This window comes from Protobothrops mucrosquamatus, unplaced genomic scaffold, assembly GCF_001527695.2.
Source record: "Protobothrops mucrosquamatus isolate PMUCROS unplaced genomic scaffold, P.Mucros_1.0 scaffold30, whole genome shotgun sequence".
Lineage (NCBI taxonomy): Eukaryota > Metazoa > Chordata > Lepidosauria > Squamata > Viperidae > Protobothrops > Protobothrops mucrosquamatus.
In genome coordinates this window covers 1,832,014-1,852,897 of record NW_015386414.1, presented here as the reverse complement: position 1 = coordinate 1,852,897, position 20,884 = coordinate 1,832,014, and positions in this window count along the sequence as shown.

Below are 20,884 nucleotides of genomic sequence, written 5' to 3'. Positions count from 1 at the left end.
TCTTTCCCATGATTGTGATTCCTACTGAACCAGACTGAGAGACCATTTAAAGGCTCAGGAACCCTTTGCAGGTGTTAGCTGATTAGAGTGGGACACTTTGAGCCTAGAATATTGAACCTTTTCACAATATTCTAATTTTCTGAGATTGTGGATTTGGGGTTTTCATGAGCTGTAAGCCATAATCATCTCACTTATGACACATCACAGCTTGAACTATCTTGCTTTGCATGTAATGAGTCTATCTCATATATTAGGTTCACCTTTTAAGTTGCATTATTGAAATAAATGAACTTTTACACGATATTCTAATTTTTCGAGTTTCACCTGTAGATGTACATTTTGAGATACCATTTGATGCAAGAAATGGTATCTCAAGTTTACATTCACAGGCAATTATTATAGTATCACAATGTGGCTTTCTTGTTTGCATGTAGATCATAAGAATGGGGCAATAGAAAATGGGCAATATTTATCCTGAAATAGTCTTCACTGCAAAAATCTAATGGTTATATTGATTTTACATTGTAGAGTGTGGAACAGACACAAGATCCATGAACCCCAGATTAACAGGGACCCAGACATAGAGAATCCAACCTTAACTGAGAGCTTCCCAAAAGAATAATCAGTCAGGGAGCCCTAACAAGGTAAAGCCACTTCTGTGATACCTTTTCATCTCGACCAATCATACTACTGGAGCTAAACATGACAAAATGGCCCTTCATCAGAGTTCCAAAGCAAATCTGTAACGTTAATCACAAGAACCTTGGTATTCTGTAGGAGTCTGATCTTGGAAGCAGGCATTTAAAAAAAAAAACACAACACCATCGCTTTCAACGGCTTTCATTCTGCTTTGAGGTTAATAGAAGGCTAATTTGAAAGCATTCGGTTAATGAGAAAGCTAAAAATACACCTCCCTGTTCAGACCTTCCCTCTTGGTGCCTGTCATGGCAGCAACAGATGCAAAGCATTTGTAAGTGGATGCATCATAATGCTTTTGGAAGAGTAAGAGTTATAAATCACAAGGGGGTAGTGGGGGGCAAAGCATCTGTTCCCCCATCGGTTCTAATAGTTCTCACATGTTGGAAATGCAAAGGGCCCATTAGTGATTTAACTGTTGCTGTTGCAGAGAATAGAGGCTATGTATACAAATATGGCAAAGAGCATGATAAACAAAGAGCAAGAGCTTTCAAGCTCAAATCCAGATATGCAGAATGCAAAATGAATGTCTCCTTCTGCATCAGCACCATAGGCTCTTCGGTGTTTCAGATTTGTAGGTTTAGAAACGGCTTCAGAGCATGCAGGGTTCTCAGCTAGCACAATGGTACCTTAAACCAAAGGCATATTTTGCCAAGCTCATGAGGTAGCTGCACAGGGTAGCTGGACAATTCTGAGAACAGGGGCAGCTGCTTTAAAGAGTTACAGACAGGGGCAAGCTGGGTGTTCCACCTGCTCTGAGGCACCTTTGTGCCTTCAAATCTGAAGCCTTACCCATTTTACTAGTTTCGTTCTCAGATTAACAGTTTAGTCCATTGGATGGGACTGTAAAACACCGTGATGACTTGGCTCTGCATCTATTACATCTCCTTGACTTTTCCTCCGAGATTTATTGGAACAGCAGAGACATGCTATTATGTTTAGTCCTTCATTCTGCAAACTCAGCCTCTTTCTCTAGTCCCTTGTCTCTTTAAATTGGAGTTTGTTACGACCTGTTGCTAAAGTGAAGTTTATGCTCAGTAATCAAGATTAGCAAGCAATTTCACTTTAAGATATAATTTAAGAGATTGTGGCCTCTTATGCAGGGTTTTAAAAACTGTTTTTCCAAGCTAAAGTTATTAAGTTTTAGTTAAAGCTTATGTGGGGGTCACACAAGACAAAACTATAGGACTGAGTGAATCTTCAGATAGGTGATTTGATTAAAGGAGACCCAATCAACTTACCTTTTTCAATATACTTGTTAACACAGTGATGTGATGAAAACAGTGTCTTGAATCCCTTCAGAAAGAGCAACATCTCAAATATTGTTACCGATGTTATTCATTTGTCCAATTTATATAGCTGCCCATCCAGTGGTGGGCTTCAAATATGTGAACAACCGGTTCTCTGTGTGGATGCCGCTTCCAGACGTCCATTCTGGGCCTGGGCAACAAATAATTAACTACCGGTTCTGCTGAAGTGGTGAGAACTGGCTGAATCCCACCACTGTGCCCATCTCAAAACATATAGCTCTCAATAGCCTACAACAAAGATAAAACAATAATATTTCAAATAATAATCATCAAAAACATTAAAAACTTATAAAAACAGGAAGTATAATAGGTATTAATAATAGCGGAGCCACCTCACTACTTTGTCAGCCTATGTGGACAAAGTTGGAGAATATGATTAGGTTTCTGATATTGGCAGGAATATTGAGTTATTGAGTTTTATCACCTCTGCAATCTCGGCTATTAGAGTGCTTGGAGCAGTATTGCTGTATTGTTTACATCTCATATCTAGGCAGATTCACTGGGAGGGAGAGGAAAACATTCAGATTTGCTGATTATGTGAGTATATCAGAACTAGATACATGCTGTTAGTGTAATATATTAACTCGATATCAAACAGAATATTTCCCTATATCTTAATACATTATATAGGCTATTTGCTGGACAATCAAAGATTGTAATGCTTTCCTTTTCTCCTTGCTATGATTTCTGTCTTAAAATGGTAAAGGGGATTTTTTTCTAAACTTAGCTATGAAACCCATGAAATATCTGGTCAATATGTTGCCAGGTTAATATCCTTTAAAGAATATAGCTGTTATATCCTATTCTTGGCAAAAAAGCAAACAACCCTATAGCTGAATTTTGTTTTGAATCAGTTTGAATCTAATCTTATGGCCCTGAATCTTTAAAAATGTATTTGAGTCATGCCATTTTCAGCCTCAGATACAAATCAGGTTTTGGCTAATTCACACAATCTAATAACCTACCATCCTTAACTAAAGTGTGAACATCAGCTCTTGATCTCTCCCCAGCATGGTCTACCATGAACAAACAAAGATTCTGCCATAGACCATTCTTAGTTCACCAAAAGACATCTCGGCTACTCACTTCTCAGAGTGATAAAAGTCTTCAATTAGAAGCAGTAACTATAGTATGAACAATACCTGTTTCTGGATCAAACTGGCCCCTTAACTTGAATTGCCTCCACTGAAGGCTTTATATTTTTCATGCTTCCCAACATGATGGCAACTTGCCAAGATTTCTCAAGATGTGCCTATCTCTTATTCTTTCAAATGTGCAAAAACCCTATATCCACTGTCACCCATTAAATAAAATACTATTGTGATAGACTGGGACATTGACAATAGTTTCAATTACTGCCCACTTTGGAGGAAGTCCTTGTTGGATGCCAAAACCATATGTAAAATATGATTTTACTGCCAGCCTACCTTCCCACACTTCCCAGCCTGATAGAACAAGAGATTCATAAGTCATTATAGATGACTGAACTCTATCAAAAGAATAATCTGAGATTGTCATTATCACTCAGTTTCCATCCATTCTTGAGTCCTTGAAAAAAAAGATGAGCAATTGATTTACCATTTATTTTTTAATATCAGGTGTTCCCTCCATACCACATGTTCATAGGAACACGTCATAAATATGCCTTTCCTAATTCTCTCTCTTCTCATCTCCAGCCTCTGTCTTTGGCATATGTATATCATTTCTAATTTACTTCCATCAAGGGAATATCCTGTTTTATGACATAAAACTTTATAATGTGAAGCTAATGGTCTGTAGACAGTAATACTGCTGCACTGGAAAATGCAGTGAGTTACTTTAACTGTTCTGAGATGCTGTGTGGCATACTTTGGTATCCCCACCTGCTGCCATTTGGGGCCAGGTGAAAAGTGGTTGCAAAATAGCCATATTTTAATTTGTCAGCCAAATTGATTTCTTCATACCTATTTTGTGTGAAAATAGGTGAAAGGACTGGTGGAAGTTTATATTAATGTAATCTTAGAATCTTTGTAGAGGGCATGAGGGAGAACAATCTTGTCCTTTTCCAGAAAGGATAATCAACTTCTTGAATATCTTATTTTCCTTTCTACATATACTAAACAATTGGAGGACTGATGTAGTGTCCACAAAGCTATCTGTCACATAAAAGACAGCTCAGGAATGGTTAACTGGAACCAAATCTTCCCCAGCCCACACAGGAATAGGCTAGGGCAGCTTTGCTTCTATCTTTAAGAATTGTGGTAGGCAAACACTGAGGCAAATGTTTGTTTGGTGTGGCACTTTCAGGCATTGTGGTTTGTAAAATTTCGTGGTTGTGTTCTGTGAACCAGTCTAGTTTGGGATTATTCAAAGACCACAAGGAAACAAACCATAATTTTGCATACTGTATGAATCCAGACATAAGCTGCCTTGAGCCTGGAAAAGAGATGCTTCAAATAAAATAAATGCAAAGTAATCACTTTCCTGTTCAAGAACTTGTTCAAGCAGACAAATATGGAGATAAATTCAGAAAGTAGCTACAAACCAGGTTGATAGGTTTGTAGCACATTGATCTTAGGCTAAATATTGAGGAAACAATAAGATTTAGTTCTGTAGTCAATAAATAGGTAAGCAAAGTAGTAGCCAAGTCCAACAAAAGGGGGGCCCTGCAGATTTTAATCCTCTAATTATTGCTGACTCTAGGATGTGTGTGTGTGTTCATCTCCGTTTCAAGGCTATTGAGCCAATGCTGTCCAAAGACATTTCCAGGGTCATGTGGCCAGCATGGCGTCATGGAGAACTGATACCTATTTGGTACCTATGTGGTACCTATTTGTCTACTTGCATATGCATGCCTTCGAACTGCTAGGTTGGCAGGAGCTAGGGCAAGGATGGGAGCTCATCTCGTCACGTGGAGCTTGGGTCTCAAACCCGGGCTGCTGGCTTTCCAGCTGACAAGCCAAAGGTCTTAATTGCTGAGCCATCGCACTGCTCAAGTACAACAAAATGTGTCCAAAAATCTTAGTCAACTTGGGCCCTGGTCAACTTGGGTAATGAGGAAACAGCAGCAAAATAGCAACATTGTTCTAGTTTGACCGGTCACCATCACCATCTTCGTCTTCTGTACTATTATTAGTAGTACCATTGCTTAGTAGTAATGGTTCTTAATGAGAGAAGAATACCAACCTAGACTCTAATATTATTAGAGATATGTACATTTTTAAAATGATTCAGAGGAATTGCTTCAAACCCCAGGTGAGCACTTTAATTAATTGAAACATTAAAGAAGCATATTTTAAATTCAACATTTAAGCCAATGGCATATTTATTGTAGGCTTTTGGGGAAGCCTGAAAAAAGATGTGTATGCTGTAATCAATAGCAGAGATGTTCTGTGCCTGATGGAGATCCAGAGCACTTCCAAATTATTCTTGAAACATGCAGAGTCCTAAATATTTATTTAATTGATATCCAGAACAGCTTGTCAGGAACACATACTTATTCCAAAGTAGAGTTCCCATCCCTGAGCACTTCTTTCCTTGCAATCAAGAACTTTTTCAGCCTTCTGGCTCTGGATCCTCAGTTATCTGCTCTCTTAAGGACTTGTTGGGACTCAATCTCTGGATCACACTTAAGTTATAGATCTTCAGGCTGTAGCGATTAACTTTGGTACAGCCTCCTTTGTAAGAGTATGGATCATTGGGGCTATGCTTTGGATAAAGAACCTTTCAGAGGATCTATTAAGCAGTAGTCAACAACAGGTTTTTTGTTTTTTCAGGCAAAAGTATTTTCATAGTCATGTGAGATAGCTCTACAAATCTTTTTTCTCGTAGGCTCAACTGGAATAGACCCACAGGCCCATTTAGGATTTCCATTGCCTTTACTGGCCAACTAAGTATCCATTAAAGGCCCAACACCAATCCTGACATCATGCTGGCCTAAGATATTATCCAGTGTGCAATATTGAGTAGCAGCAATAGGAAGTATCTGCTGAGTGACACATCAGGTTTTCAAAGGAATGTAGGATGCTGTTTTATATTAAGGCAGACCAATGGCCAATTAAATTCAGTAGATCCTCCTAATGACTGGCAATGGCTTTCTAAGATTTCAGATAGGATTATTTCTGCCCCCCCCCCATTTGCTGCCTCCATAGTTGGTGGGTGGATCAAAAAAAGCAAAATAATGGTCACAGTAGAGTGATTGAAGTTTTCCCCTTTGTATGTGTGTGTGCTGTTGATACCCATACAAAGGGTCAAGCTTAAATGGTTTTGTTGTAACCACCATCTTGCCATTTCTTACTCCTCCTGCAAATTCCATCAATATTCCAGGGCAGGGGCCTTCTGCATACAGAGAGTGTACTTATTTATTGAACCATATACGATCATGAGTGGGAACTATGGATAGACATATTTTTAGTCCAACAAGATAAACCAGACTTAGGAAACTTGTCTCATCTCTTGTCAGAAATGTAGGAACTAGAAGAGGAGAAATTATTAATTTAATATTTTTTTAAAAAAATAAAGCTTTAATAAAACATGCATTTATATAGTTGTAGTCCAGTACCGGGCCTTGTTAATGGCAGAGATATTTCTGACCAGCAAGTCATTCTATGAATAAATCGGTTCCAGAAAGCACTGTAAAAGATGGATAGTTGTTTGAATTGTGCCACATTTGCATTCAAACTAAGGAACTAATGCCATATAAGTTAGAACCAGGGCTTTTTTTCTCATAGAACCCCCAGAACGGAGTTCCTGCACCTTTTTTGGATGGAACCCTATAGGGTAGGCAAGGCGGGTTGTATGACGTGTGTGAGTTCCGGCACCTTTTTTTTTTTTTTAAGAAAAAAAGCACTGGTTAGAACTAATTTCATTTTAATAACTATAATAAAGGAATTTTGCAAATCTGAATGTGTTTCCCTCTCCTTCATTTTATCTTTGTGCTAACTAGGAAGCGGCTAGTCTGAGATGTTTCAGATTATTTTTTGGGCTGAGTTCAAGTCTGTCCCTAACCCTAACCCTGTTGACCCATGACTGTTGTGCTAGGTTTGCCACCAATCATATTGTGAAGTTCGCAGCTGATACAACAATAGTGAGCCTTATTCATGATGACAAGATGGAAGCTTACCACAAGGAGGTTGAGGGGTTGGTGAACTAGTGTAAAGAAAACAGCCTAGTTTTAAATACAGGAAAAACCAAACAAATCATTGTCGATTTCAGAAAAGGCAGGCACAGCTACACTTCTCTGTGCATTAATGATTCACCTGTGGAAATGGTTACCAGCATCAAATTCCTGGGTGTGCAGCTAACAAGTAGGCTGGTTTGGTCGCTCAACAGCGAGACACTGGTGAAGTGGGCACAGCAGCGCCTGCATTTTCTGCATCACATGAGAAAAACACATCTTCCTTCCCTTGTCCTGACCACTTTCTACAGGGGGACGATCGAGAGCATCCTGTCATACAGCATCACAGTCTGATTTGGAAGCATCACTGCTTCAGACAGGAAGGTGGTGAGAGAGTGGTGAGGATGGCCAAAAAGATCATTGGCAGCTCCCTTCCTCCCATCCAGGACATAGCACAGAAGTGTTGCTTGAGCAGGGTCCATAAGATTATTTGGGACACTACACATCCTCTTCACAATCTGTTTTCCTTGTTAACTTTTGGGAGGAGGCTTTGTGGTATCCGTAGCAGAACATCCAGATTCAGCCATAGTTTCATTCCATACAGCATTAACTTTGTGAACTCTCAAGCTTCCTCCTTCCGTTATATTTTCAAGATGGACAGTGTTTAATATTTATTTGTTATGTATATGTAGGGGTGTGGGTCTATACATATTTGTATATAGTATGTTAGGTGTGTGTCATGTATGTGTTCACTTTGAGAGCGGGCAACTAAATTTCATTTTTGATGTGTGCTGTTGTGCCCACAGTAAAATTAAAATGACAATAAAGGTTATCTTGCCTTGCCTTGCCTTGCCTTGCCTTGCCTTGCCTTGCCTTGCCTTGCCTTGCCTTGCCTTGCCTTGCCTTGCCTTGCCTTGCCTTGCCTTGCCTTGCCTTGCCTTGCTATGGTCTTGGTAGCAGCTCTTTTTCCTTTTCTCCAAGGCCCTTCCCTATGCCCTCTATATATATTCTTTTCCCAACTTCTGTTTTTCTAAGGTGCCAGAACCACAAAACCTGCAACAGGCAATCAACTATTGTCCAGGCAGGCTGGGAATTCCAAAAGCTCAAAATGCCAGCCTGGCGGATTGCAAATTGTATTCCATGAGAAATGACATAGAGTTGTAACTGAAAAAGCAAAATCATTCCTCTGTGCAGGTGCAACGCAGAAGAGATGCTGTATACTGCCACAAAGCCTTCTTTCCTTTGTCAGAGTCAGGATTGCATGCCTACATTTGATTTGGTTGGAGACCAGAGATACTCCATTGCTACCAGCAGTAGCATTCTGAGCAATTAAGAATAGAATAGAATAGAATAGAATAGAATAGAATAGAATAGAATAGAATAGAATAGAATAGAATAGAATAGAATAGAATAGAATTCTTTATTGGCCAAGTGTGTTTGGACACACAAGGAATTTGCCTCTGGTGCATAAGCTCATAGTGCACATATAAACAGCAAGTCATAGATCCTTTCCTAGGCTTTTAAATGGCAGTGATTTGAGCACATCATCTAACTGTGTACAGCAGCAAATAAGAATAGCCTCTGAGAATCTATCAAATGAGTCTTTGAGCAGTCTGCAGTTTTCATGCCTTTGTTTCTGGAGATATTACACGTATGGCAACTCTCTCTTTCCTCTCCTTTTTCCCTGTCCAGCATCTCTCTTCTCTCCCTTTCCCTAATCTCTCCCTCCCTCCCTCCCTCCCTCCCTCCCTCCCTCCCTCCCTCCCTCTCTCTCTCTCTCCTCTCTCTTCTGTCCCGTGGGCAAATGAAAGCCACAACAGTTTCATTGGCCACCACAGTCAAAGCTCGGGAGACAATTGCTGCTCAGGCTTTGAAGTGCCTGGCTGAAAAATCAATCGGATTTATTTATAAATGGAAGGGACATGCTGACAGAAGGATTCAATTGTTATTACAAAGTAGCATGGCTGGTCAAAGATGTATTGCCATCTGAGGTAGAGTAGCAAATGGGGCAATCCATAAAACATAGTTGTAAGCACTATGTATTGATGTTGGAAAGATTATTTTTTAATTTTTAAAATTTATTATTTGATGTTTACCCTGTCTCAAGGTGGGCATGTATATTGCAGCCTTCGGCTTCCTATTTTCCTCACTACTATAAATATGTGAGGTGGGTTTGGCTAAGAGTTACTAGGTTGCAATGCTCTAGGTCAGGGCTTTTCAACCTTTTCACCCATTGCACCACTTTTAGAATATGGCAACATCTGAGTACCACCAGTTGCCTAGCAAGGTGTCAAAAACTTGATGACACCCCCCCAAAAAAGGAAAAAAAGTGATAAAGTACAGGTAGTCCTCGACTTACAACAGTTCGCTTAGTGACTGTTCGAAGTTACAATGGCACTAAAAAAAGTGCTCCCCAAGGCACAGCCGAGCAAGACACCTGCCTGCCCGCCCTGCGGTGCGCTCATTCCCCTCCCCCACTACCACTTTTCTAGGATGGTCGCATACCACCTGCCAGATGCCAATGTACCACAGGTGGTACCAGTACCACTGGTTGAAAAGCCCTGTTCTAGGTAATTATTAGGTGGCAGCAAAATGTTCTCTGAAACTCTTTGTTACTCTCTGATGGCCATTTGGGTTATGGCAGCCCAGATCTGGTGACCCTATGACCAGGAACTGTCCCAGCTGAAGGATGGAGAGTTTGGGGCTTTGTTTTTGCAAATGATCTGATTAATGCATGTTTGTAATGACAAAAAGAGGAAAGGCACTAGCAATGTATTTTATTTCCCATGAAATACAAGTGAAGTGATACTGCAGTTTTTTTTCTTGTTCCAGGTACACTAGTTACAGTAGCTCATGGCAAGGGCTCAAACAAGTTCTTACTTTCATCAATTAGTTAGCACTGATGTGTTCCCGATGTCCTCAAGATTTCAAAGCCAGGAAAAATGAAACTATTGCAAGTTACTTCAGACTGTATGTGGGGGACTGGGAAGTGGAAATGGCACAATAAAGCTTTTATGTACATGCTCTCAGTGCATGGTGCTCCTGGAAAGCTATGCTTTAGTGGAAAAGAGTCAAGACCATAAAGAGCAGAGGTAGCTGGCCCATTTTTAAATATAGATCCAGTTCTGTCTAAAAGAACCTTGTAAGAATATATTCCAATAGAAAAGATCCAGTAGATAAGGATTGAAATGATGGGCTCTTGATACTCCTTGAGCTTGGTTATTTGCTTGCAAACATTTTATTACCATGTTAGGTAATATCATCAGTGTGAAGAGAGTGGGGTACATTGGTTGTCTATTTATAGCCTTTTGCCCTGCCATTCTTGGTGGGAGTGTGGTTTCCTCTCTGATGGGTCTTCATTAGGGTATCGTTTCTTCCCTAAGTGTTTATCCAGTTCTGTTTTAGGCTTCTCTGATCATGGCTACTGGCGGGGATGTGCTCTAAGCTGTTTGTCTCCTTCCTAGGCTTTTGTGTCTTTTTATAAAATTCTCCACCCCCAAAGAATACTAAAGAGAAGTCAATGTATACTTTATTGACTATGGCCTTCAGTTGTGTTGACCGTGTCAAGGTATGCAACACCCTTAAGAGAATAGGAATCCCAAAGTCTCTCATTGTCCCCCATTGCAAAATCTATACACAGGTCAGGATATATGCAGAGCAGGAAGCTACAGTCTAGAAGGAACATGGTGAAACAGACTGGGTCCAGATCAGCAAAGGCTTTTAAAATATTTTTATCCATTCTTATTTATTCAACTTACATACTGTGTGTGTGTGTGTGTGTGTGTGTGTGTATTGAGGGAGGTTAAGTTGGAAGAAAATGAGCATAGTTTTAAAACTGGAGGAAGAAATATCAATAACCTGCATTATGCTAATGACACTATTCTGATAACTGAAAATGCACATGATCTGGAAGCTCTAGTAATGAAAGTCAAGGAGCACAGTAAAAAAAAAAAGAAGTGGGACTCTGATTAAATGTAAAAAAAAAAAGCTTAAACTAATGACAGCGTATTCAGCAACCAGTTTTAGAATTGTCAATAAAGACACTGAGGGATGGATAGCTTCTGCTTTTTTGGCTCAATTATCAACAGTGTGGAATCAACAATCAAGAAATATGTTACAGACTAGCACTTGGTAGGATGCTAATGAAAGTTTTGGAAATTATATTTAGTTTATTGTATATCTATAAGATCAGAATTACACCAGCAATCCTAATGGTGAAATTTGATTTTGTTTTTTTTAAATAGTAATTTTATGAAAGATTACAATTATAATGGGAAAAACTAATACAAACTAAAAATAAAAAATGCAGAACAGAAAAAGAGAAAGAGAAAACTAAAAAGAAATAGAAATGAAAGAAAAAACATAGTAAAGAAAAAGAAAAGAAATATATTAAGAAATGACTTCCCCTTCCTCCTTCATCACAACAAATATAAATAATTTAATACTCCTCTTAAAATACAATAAATGGTCTCTTCTTCCCATGTTCCATCTGTTATCTATAAACAAATCCACAAAGCCTCATCACTTCAGTCCTTGTGTTAGCAAAAATCCATTAAGGGTTACCAAAGATAATAACAAAATTTATTTTAACCTTGATCAAATAGACCAATTTTATACTTCTTACACTCTTGATCTTTTGTCCCTTCAAATAATGTCATAGAATTTGAGTTCAATTTTACAGCTTCAACAAGCCTCTTTTATAAATCCAGTAAAACTATAAATTGTATAACTTTATGATTTGTATAAATTATACTGGCCACTCCCTTGGTTTGTTATTTATAAACAGGTAGTCCTCAACGTATGACCACAATTGAGCCCCAAAATTTATGGTGCTAAGTGAGAAATTTATTAAGTGAGTTTTATCCCATTTTACAGCTTTTCTTGCCACATTTTTTAAGTGAATCACTGCAGTTGTTAAATTAGCAACATGGTTAAGTGAAGTTGGCTTCCCCATTGACTTTACTTGTCAGAAGATTATAAAAGGTGATTACATGACCCAGGACAATGCAACCATCATAAATATGAGTCAGTTGTCAGGCATTCAAATGTATATCATGTAACCATGGGGATACTGCAATGGTCTTAAGCAGGGGTGTCAAACTGCCGGCCCGCAGGCCGGACGCATCATCCCAAAACCGCGCCCACCCCATTGCCGGCAATGGAGAAAAAGCTCCGATACGTCACACGACGTCACGTAACATCGCGAGTTTGACATGCCTGGTCTTAAGTGTGAAAAATGGTCATAAGTCACTTTTTGCAGTGCCATTGTAACATCGAATGATCATCAAGTGGAACAGTTGTAAGTTGAGGATGACCTGCATCCTTTTTAATTATTAAGACATCAATCTTTTTTTATAACATCTTTTTCAATGTCATTCTTGTAGCTTGTCATTTTTAAATCCACTTCCAAATTGATCTCAATCTCTGCTTGTCAGGTAGACTTTTTCATAACATCTTTAAAATGCGTCTGTCTACAGAGGCAGATACTATTAAAATTTACTTCTCAGTCAGTTCATAAATTTCCTTCAGTATTTCCACTGGTAAATTACTTTGCTTCATTCTGTAATTATAAATTGAGTTTTAAGTGTTCTCCTCCTCTAATTCTAATCTTTAGCTCTCTATAGTTCCCTCTAGTGTCTAATTTCTAAACTGTTAATATGTGTGTGTGTGTGTGTGTGTGTGTGTGTGTGTGTGTGTATGTATGTTTGTGTGTGTGTATGGGAAAATATTTATAATTAATTCCAAAATTTTATTTCAAATATATCTGGACCCTTAGTCCATAAAACTTTCTAAAGTCAAAGTTTTAATCATCCTTTCGCTGTTTATTCCCATTTGAGTTGTTCAACTTGTAGCTGAAACTTCTATTGCTAAGGATTGAAGGAAACTCATCCTGTGCTGTCAAACTTGTCAATCCAAAGGTTCCTAATAGCTAAAAAGCAGTCAGCAAGCAATTTCTGAAAGTGATTAGAAAAGGAGGCATGCAAACTTAGTTGTGTGTTCAAAGGGACTGACTGCAGTTAGAGCAAGGTGGCTATTCCCTCATCTCCCAAAGCTCTAAGCCCACTGGAGACCGATATCTTGCAGTCATCTCTTGAGAATCAGCTGTCTGAAGGTGATCTCAAGTCCTCTCCTTTTCTTCCAAGGGATTATGAAGAGCCAGTCTATTTACGGGCTCTTTCTTCTGCCACAGTTGTCAGCTCCGCTTTTTTGCAGAGGTCTCTTCAGTCTAACACTTCTTCCCCAGAAGTACTGATGGTGACATTAGAGGGGTCCTTGGCGCTCTGTGAGATGGACTGGCCTACAAAAATTATCCTCTGAGGGTGAAATTAGATTTTGAAAAATCAGGATAGCAACAGCATTGATGCTTTTGAATTTTGGTTTTGGAAAAGAGTCTTGACTGTACCACTGATAGCTGCAAAAACAAGTGCATCATAAAAGAAACCAATCCAGAATTCTTACCTGACAGATACAAATGACCAGGGTCAAATTATCATAATTTGCAGACATTATGCAAATACTGAGACTTTTCAGAAGTCCATAATGCCGAGAAGGAAAGAGAAGGAGACAGCCAGTGGCAAAGTGAAAGGATTTCAATACGGTGGTTATGGATGCACCTTTGGAAGACCTAAAGCAGGGGTGTCAAACTGCCAGCCCATGAGCCGGATGCATTATCTGGAAGCCGCGCCCACCCCATTGCCGGCAATGGCAAAACCGTCCCGATACGTTGTCTGACCTAAAGGAATTGGTGGAAAAGGTTTTTCTATGTAGTCCCTAAAAGTCACCATCAGAGTGATAATACATAATAAATAGGACGTTCATTGGCAATTTGTGCTTGCAAAGCTATATCCACACTTGAGTTATTGTTGTTTTTCCATGGATACCTTTATTGGTAGATTTCCATATTTGTTAAGCTTTTGAGGACTTAGGACTATCTCCTGAACCATTAAGTCATTTTCATATAAAGCTGAAGAAATTGGATATCCTGTTTTTGTAAATCTGTAGAACCTTTCTTGTATAATGAAGTTAATGCAACAGCACATTTTATTTTGTATATATTGAATATAACAGAGAATGTTTAATATAAATTAGCTACAATTATGCTACTGTTGGCAACGCAATTCAGGAACAGAAATATAGTTTGGGTTTGTCCTACTACTGTAATCTTTTGAACTGATCATTAACAGGTAGAATAATTACCTCATAAGAGACGCATATGTTTTTCTCAGTTATAATCTCAATATTTGGAATTCTCTATCAGGAAAATTTTCACACACGAAGAAAGGTCATTGGAGGAGAGATCGACACTTGATTTTTAGCAATGAATTGCTGGTGTGTGAAATTTGTCAACATTTGAATTGTGTGTGTGTGTGTTTCCCAGAAAAGGGCAAGGAAGAATTTTGAAGAATGTGTGGGGAGGATTGTTTTATTTATGATGTACATTTCCAGGTCTTTTTTCTTTTCTTATATCACATTGTTTTCACAATGAAATATAATATTATCTTGGTTTCTTTGCTGTAAGTACTCTTTTTTTTAAGTGTAAGTTTAAAGGGTTCAAGTCCTATAGGTGAGAATACTACATTTCAGTAGCATCCCTAAAGAATGTCTCCTTGCACAATGCACTTTAATTCGAACTGTGCAAAAATGGCAGCTACTGATTGCCCAGTATTTTCAATGCAGAAGAAAACTGCAGGTGTCTTGCTCATTAAATGAAGTTTACCTTAGTACTAAACAATGAAACTTGTAATGCAGGCAGCTGGGGATGGGGATGGCTTGGCACACAGTTAATGACAGTAATATTCTACATTCGCCTGGTTGCTACACTGCAAAGGGTTATAACAGTCCATGCCCAAATTAACAGTATTAGATAGAGCACATTAGTCTCACAATCTCTGTCTCTCTCCTCTCTCTCTCTCTCCCTCTCTCTTTCTCTCTCTCTCTCTTTCTTTCTCTTTCTCTCGTCTGTCTGTCTGTCTGTCTGTCTGTCTGTCTGTCTGTCTGTCTGTCTGTCTGTCTGTCTGTCTGTCTGTCTGTCTGTCTGTCTGTCTGTCTGTCTATCTATCTATCTATCTATCTATCTATCTATCTATCTATCTATCTATCTATCTATCTATCTATCTATCTATCTATCTATCTATCTATCTATTGGTTCAAAGTGCATATAAACGTTGGGAAGCTGGTTGCCTTAAAGTGCAAAGAGGAAAAGAGTAAACAGATTAAAGCCAAACTGGAGGGTGGGGGGTGAGAAGCAAAAATAAAGACAGGAGAAAATACAGGACAAATCAACGTACATTACAAACGTCCACAGTATAATTGGATATGCAGCTCATAGGTGTCCGCAGGCAACTTGCCAGTTCAATTGATTACATCTGATGCCTTTTTATTTCACACCAATGTTCACAGCCAGTCCTGGGTTAGGAAGAAAAAATATACAAGAGACTTGCAGGAAATAGAAAAGGGTGTAGGGAGAGATATGAAAAGAAGATAGTCGACTGAATGTGAAAGGGAGAAAAGGAAGGCTGGGGGTTTCTGACTGAATGTGGCCAGAGCAATTTAAGCTGAAGATGCTAACATTTTATCTCTGGAATTCCTTGACCTTTCTGACTAATTTTGGCAGGAGACATGAATCATTCACAGAGTCTGAATTTAAAAAAAAAAAAAAAGAATGAAAGAAAACACCAGTCACTTAATGGTGAGTGGAAACCTGGAATGACTTCAGGTTAACAGGGATGCCTGTAGGGTTTAAGAAATGAAAAGTGGGGCGGAGGTAGAATGCAATGTCAGAGGGAAAGAAGAGAGATCTACTGTCACCACAGAGAATTCATTCATATAACCTTTTTCTTGCATCAGACAATAGATTGATGGCATCTAGGTGGCTCCCGTTTGATGCACTACTTGATTGCTTCTGAAGTGGCAACCTCATGTAATTAACAAACACACATTAAGATGAACACAAAGCAACAAACAAAAAGAAGTATGGAGGTTTCCTCCACACTTACCAGTAATTTCACTTAGAGGAGGCTACATCACCAAAGGTGAAAGAGACCATCATTTTTTCCCCTAAAGTTCCTCCAAATTACTGCTATGACCTTCAGCAATGGCATCTCTATTATGCTAACTTCTCATCTGCTCTGATTCTAAACAACAACTAATGTTATTGGTGGTTCCTTCTGGTATTGTTGAAATTAGGGTTGGACCATGGCCCCACAACTTAGAGAGTCCCCATTAATGACCATCAGAAAACTGGCAAATGTTGGACAAATAAGCCAGTTGCCCAATATGGGTTGACATGGACATACTGAAGTCCATCAGGACTGATCATCTGCACCATCACAAACCCTCCTTATAATATTTAATCTAAACCTAAATTAGCCATAGTGGGATGAAAGCTAGCTGGAAGCAAGCCTGGCTTCTATTTGTCCTTCCACAGAAAAGATGTGTAAGAAGCTGATTGTGGTCCACTAACTCTTATAGATTAGTCTCAGTGCAACCACTGAGCTATTGCTGAAAGTACCACACACCCTGATCAGACCTGTGAATGGATCTAGACATATAAAGAGCTCTTTCCCCCATTGGTCCACTGGCTCATTATTATTAATGCCTTTACTCTCAGTCTTTGGAAATGGATGGTACATAAATAATTGGCAATAATACCTCAAGTTTTCACTTAAGAATCTTTTCCTATTCTATGAGGAAATAGAAAACTTGCAACATCCTTTAAGCAAGGCCTATTCACTACCACCCATTATTAATAGATGAAATAAATCTATAATTTTTAAAGTGAACTTTTGAGTGAACTGCAAAGAAACTAGGTTTATTTTTTTTCTTTAGTATTTGACAACAACAAGACAGCCCTGTGCTGTAGCTACACAATTCTTTAGTGAACTTCTCTCAGCAAGCTTCTTTCAACATGAGCTATTTTCAACATGCTGCCTTCCAAATACCTTCAGCTACAATCACCTTCATTCTTATGTAGCACAAAACTAGACTTGATAGAAATTATAGGAAATGAAATCTAACATACGTACGGAAGGCTTCAGCATGTGATAGAAAAAAGAATCATGGTATAAGTTGCCTATTTCACTAATAATGGGTAAGAGGGACTATTGCATTCGGACCATTTTGCAACTTGATTTTCCAGGATTTTAAAATTTCAGAAAGTGGTCCCATAGATTGACATAAATCTTCTCTGTACAATGTTGAGTTCATATTTGGACCGCAGTTAAGAATATGGGGGTGAAGGAGCAAGGAAGGGTGCTTGAGAGTATTCTCTCTGCTTATCTGTACAGCTCAAACACGAAAGAAATACTGTGTTTTTGTGTTTCCATTCTTAAAGTGCTCTTTAAAGAATGATTTGGTTATTATACGCATTAAGTGCCATGCCATGGAGCAATTTTATATATCACCTAAAACTTAGAAGATAATTGTAAAAGAGCCCTTTTCTAAACTAAAAAAAAATAAACTTGGACTGAGGTGCAGCTTCTGAACCACTCCAGTGGACTCACATCTATATCCCCCATCATCTAATTTGCTTCCCTGCTGTAAGTGTTTATTTATTGGCTTTTCTAGCTATCCCCCCTCCCCCTGTCGCCCTTTGTGCTGCTAAATAATGAATGTTTGAAGCAAACAAATGTTTTTTTTCTTTCATGCACAAACTATCCATGACTGTTGAGGCTCAAGAGTTAAGAGTTACTCCTTCCCCAGCATTACTTTTGCCCATTAAGGTATTACCTCAGTCATTTAGAATCTCTCTTCTCTAACCTACAGTAATAAATAATGCACAGCTGAGCAGCCTTTAGCTCTTCTAATGTTTTCCATATCATGTTTTTCTTTGTTAACAATGTTCCTGTTGACCAGATTCTTTCCTTCCATTGGGTTAAGCTTTTGAATAGGAGAGAGAGAGAGAGAGAGAGAGAGAGAGAGAGAGAGAGAGAGAGAGAGAGAGAGAGAGAGAGAGAGAGAGAGAGAGAGAGAGAGAGAGAGAGAGAGAGAGAGAGAGATAGAGATATGAAAAGAAATAAAGGGAAGGATGCTCCCTTCTGCATTCTGAGATGACAACCTCAACTCATGTTTCTTGATCTTTGCCTTGCAATTTCTCAGAAGGCTGGTAAACAGGCTTTAAGGGAGGTTTTGGTTTGTGTACCTTAGTGTTGGGCTGTTTTCAAATATCTTTTGCTGGTTTAGTTGAGCTTTTTTTCTTTTGGGGAAAGTGGCAGAAGGTGAGTTGTTTATTTTTTTTATTATTTATTATTTATTATTATTACTTTAATTTATATCCCGCCCTTCTCCCGAAGGACTCAGGGCGGCTTACAGGCAATAAAAACGGAACTATACAATAAATATCTAAAAACAATTAAAATATATATTAAATAAGCCTGTTATTTTTAGAAAAGTTATAAAATCCCTATTAAAATCCCTATACAATCCCCCCCCTAGGCCAATCNCACGCAAAAGCGGTGTTATATGGGAGCGACGAGTCCCTCCCAACACCGCCCGCGCGGCCGCATTCTGGACTAGCTGGAGCCTCCGGATGCTCCTCAAGGGGAGCCCCATGTAGAGAGCATTGCAGTAGTCCAGGCGGGAGGTGACGAGAGCCTGAGTGACTGTGCGCAAGGCGTCCCGGTCCAGAAAAGGCCGCAACTGTTTGTTCACATCTCTCTCTTCTCTTGAAGCCTCTCGGGCTGCCCATATTTCTCAATCTGTAAATGGCCCAGAAGAGGAGTTCCTTTATGATGTCTTCTCTTGGGATTTAGTGGAAGTGTGGGAAGCCAGGGAGACCGCTGGACCAATGATTGAAAAATAAATGTCAAGACATTGACTCGCATTCCTTGGCCATCTCATAACTTCACTAGCAACATAACACCACACTTCACTTATAATAACAGCTGAAATGTTCTTCTCCTTAGAAAGACATTTCAAAAGGAAATTTCCTGTCATCAAAAGGAATGAGTCTGGTTTAGAAAAATGCAAGAAAAATTTCTTCATGGCCCTAATCTGAGTTAGACTGCCAAGTAGCTGCTTTCCTTGGTTCCAGGTTTAATGCAGATCATGATGCAGATACAGTTCCAGAAGCATTGACTTTTTCTTCTTCTTTTAATTAATTAGCCTTTAGGATTATTAAGTGCAGAGATATCTAGGAAGGGCTTACCTTTTGATCCTCTCTTTACATTTGCCCTGAAGTTCCTGACTAGAAAAACTGATATTCCTAGATACCCACCTTCAGCCTGTTTTCTACCAATCCTCCCCTTCAGCCCCCACCAAGTATTTTCCTTTACCTTCTTCTTTTCCCCATTGGGTGGGCGCCCATCTAAGAACCAACCAAATCCAATCCTGCTTGGCTTTCAAGGTCAGTCAAGATCAGCTACATGCTACAACCAGCTTAAATTGGAAGAACTTACAATTTTCCATGAGTCTAAGCTTATAACAATGTATCATGAAAAGCATTAAAGGGTGGCTAAACTACCTTGGAATTTATCTTTATATTTGCTCCTTTGTATCAGAGTTGTATAACCTTTCTCAGGCCAAGAATCTCATTTGACTTTTGAGTTATATTCTAGGTGCCATACTATACTGTAAAATGTGGTCAGAGCTGGAGAGCCTTTGCATTTTAGAAGCTCAGAGTGATCTTTTGTTTAACTCTCTAGAGTTTTTACTGGCATTCTGTAATTGATTGTTTCTGTTCAATCTTGACTACATCTTGATTTCACATCTTGTAAATGTATTAAGATACAACAGCAATGGTACTGACTATTAATCAGGAACCTAGGAGCTCCTTTTCTGACTAACAAATTGTATTAAGACCGTAACCTTTTGTGAGCTCAAATACATATGAGCTACAACTCAGGAAAGCTCATGCTTTTTAATACAATTTGTTAGTTGGAAAAGGTGTTACTAGACTCCTGATTTCCCCCCCCCCCCACCATACACTAACTTAGCCCTCCTCTTACAGTGTCTATGGAGAATTAAGAAATTGTTGAGCTGAAATAAGCCAATGGTAAGAAGCTATAGATATGACCTTGGAAAAACCAAAGCCATTAAGACAGCAACAGGTGCTAAAGAATGTATTGAGCCCAAGGAGACAAGAAAGTACAGTATTAGAAAGGGATTTAGCATGACTTTCCCCTGATCTCTGAGGTATAAGCAAAGGGAAGGAAAACATAAGATTTTTAACACCAGTTTTCTGAGATAAACCAGATCAGGAAAGTGATTCCATAGGAAAATTAAAAGTATTGAGTTAGGCTATAGTAACAGAATCATGCAAATCTGCCTGTGTTTTCTCTTCTCTCCCTGCTAAACCCTTATGGAATTAAGAGGGAGCCAATCTCTTTCTGCTACTTTCTCACTCTCCTAGGCTTAATGCATACTTCTGCATTTGTCACTGTCTTAAGGGTTTCTGTAGAGTTTCTCCAAGGTCATATCCATGGCACTCTATAAACGTACGAGTCGGTCTTTATTACAAAACTTGGAAATAAAGTCCTGACTTTTGAATTACTGAAGAACAAATCTAGTGGAACAAATGATTCATTTATTATGCATCATCAGCTCAAGGTCAACTTTTAGTGACTGCATAGATAGATTTTCTCCAGGACAATCTATCCCCAAACTGACCCTCCAAGTCTTCACTGCTATAATTGAGTCCTTCACCTTGCTGTTGGTCGTCCTCTTCTTCTCTTTCCTTCTATCTTTCACAGCATTACAGATTTTCCAGAAAGCTGTATCTTCCTATTGTAGGTTTGAAGTATGATAATTAGAATCTGGTTATTTGGGCCTTGAGTGAATGGTTGAT